Here is a 2467-nt window from a genome sequence, read left to right as displayed (position 1 = left end):
CTGCCACCTTAGGTGTATGTGGCTGGCACCTTGGCCGCTTGAGCCACAGGCACCGAGCCAGCAACATATTTCTATGTAACACATTAGCCAAAAAAAATTACAAAACACATTAGAAAACATTTTGAACTGAGGATAATAAAAATAAAACATATCAAAACTCATGGTGTGCAGTGATGTGGTGCCCAGAGGGAAAATTGTGGCCCAGGTATTAGAATAGAATGAGATTGTAAATTAATGACCCAAATTTCCACACCCAGGAGTAAGACCAAAACAGATTAAATCCAAAGAAAGTAGGAAGGAGAGAAAAACTAAAATAACGATATAGGAAGGTTAAGTTGACCACCAATGGCCAATAGTTTAATCAGTCATGCCTATGTAATGAAGCTCGCCATGAAGCCCCAAAAGACAGGGTTTGGAGAGCTTCCAGACAGCTGAACATATGGAGGTACTGGAGGGTGGTCACCTCTTCCCATATGTCCTCTCCTTGTGTCTCTTTATCTGCATCCTCTGTAATGTCTTCTATAACAAACAGGTGGGTCATGAGAACACAAACTCATAGCCAGTTGGTCAGAGACACAGGTAGGACAACCTGGGCTTGCAATGGAATCAGAATGGGGCAGTCTTAGGGGGCTGAACTTTGCTCTGTGGGATCTTATGCTAACTCTAGGTAGACAGGGTCAGTGTCAGAGTTGAATGGAATGAAGGGGCGATCATCTGGTGTTCACTGCAGAACTGCTTGCTTGCTTATGTGTCCCCCAACATCTGGTGTCAGAAGTGTGCTGTGAGAGGATAGTGGGGGAAATTGATTGATTTTTCCACTAGCACCCACCTTCACCTTCACATGGCCTCTCCTCCTTTTTTTTGACCAACGATGGTTGTCATTGGACTGAGAGCCCACCTGGGTAACCCAGGATCCTCTCATCTTGAGATCCTTACAAATGAGGTCCCATTCACAGGTTCTGAATGGACATACCTTTTTTGGTGGGGCTACCATCCAACCCACTGCAAACACCCACTTGTTAGCTCATATAGTTCTGTAGCTCAGAAGTGCAGGGGGGCTGACCTGGTCTTTCTGAGGCTGAGGTTGAGATGTCAGTGGGCTGGGCTGTCAGTAGGAGGCTCCCAGGAGGACCTGTTTCCTGCTCATCCCTGTGATTGTGGGAACGAGGCTGCATCCCCTGCTGCCTATCCCTGGGGCTGCGCTCAGGCCTTTCTTCATGACCTCCCCCCAGCAAAGGAGACCCTCATGCAATTGGGTCAGACCTACCTGGATAATCTCTGTTTAAGATTAACTGATTCAGGACTTTAATTACATCTAAAAATCCTTTCACAACAGAGCTAATCCAGTGTGAAGAGTGGGGGCTGGGAATTCAGTGTCATCTTTAGAATTGTGCCCACTGTGATCTGAGAGACCAAAGCAGACTCCCCTTTATCAAATAAAAGAGGATCTAAGTTTTTTGTTTGTTTGTTTGTTTTTTGAGACAGAGCCTCAAGCTGTCCCCCTGGGTAGAGTGCTGTGGCATCACGCCACAGCAACCTCCAACTCCTGGGCTCAAGCGAGTCTCCTGCCTCAGCCTTCCAAGTAGCTGGGACCACAGGTGACCGCCACAACACCTTGGCTGCAGCCGTCATTGTTGTTTGGCAGGCCTGGGCTAGATTTGAACCTGTGACCTTAGGTGTATGTGGCTGACACTTTAGCTACTTGAGTCACAGGCGCCAAGCCAAGAGGATTTAAGTTTAAAGAAACAAGAGCTGCCCTGGCAGGGTTCAAGGCCCTGCTGGTGTGGCAGATCTATAGATTCCTACAGCTACAAGCAAAACCACACACTTGCTAAAGTCCCTAACAACAGGAGCCATCAGGCTATCCCCTGACTTACAGCCTTACAGACATTCTCTTCTGATAAGCAACTGCCGAACTTAAGCAAAGCCAGCGACTGTTAGCATCTACACAAACTGTCTTCGCATCCTAGACTTTACATTTTGACATAAAGAGCCACATTTCATCTCATTTTAATGCTAAAACCCCACCCCAAAGTAACATGAGGTGTAGACTACATATGTTCACCACTGCACGGGTATAGCTCCCCCAAACCTGCTGAAGGTACCTGATTCTGCTGTGTAACACAGGCCCTGTGAGGCACAAAACCCAACCTGCCCTCCCCTCATTGAAGAAAGAGCACAGGCGGGAGACACTCTTCCTGGTTTGCAAACTGACATTGTGACAAAGCTCTTCTTTCTACTATTTAGCCATCCTGGTGGTCCTTTGGACCTGCAGTCTCTAAGCCCCATGCTGTGGACAGGTACTGGTCCATGGCCACATAGCAGGAGGTGAGCAGCTTCATCTGTACTTACAGCCGCACCCCGTCACTCTCACTCGCATCACTGCCTGAGCTCCCCTCCTGTCAGATCAGCTGCAATGTTCAATTCTCACAGAAGCACGAACCCTGCTGTAAACTACTTGTGAGGG

Source organism: Otolemur garnettii, unplaced genomic scaffold, assembly GCF_000181295.1.
Source record: "Otolemur garnettii isolate 467f Iridium unplaced genomic scaffold, OtoGar3 scaffold00044, whole genome shotgun sequence".
Classification (NCBI taxonomy): domain Eukaryota; kingdom Metazoa; phylum Chordata; class Mammalia; order Primates; family Galagidae; genus Otolemur; species Otolemur garnettii.
The sequence above is the reverse complement of the archived record's forward strand: the minus strand, read 5'-3'. Positions refer to the sequence as shown.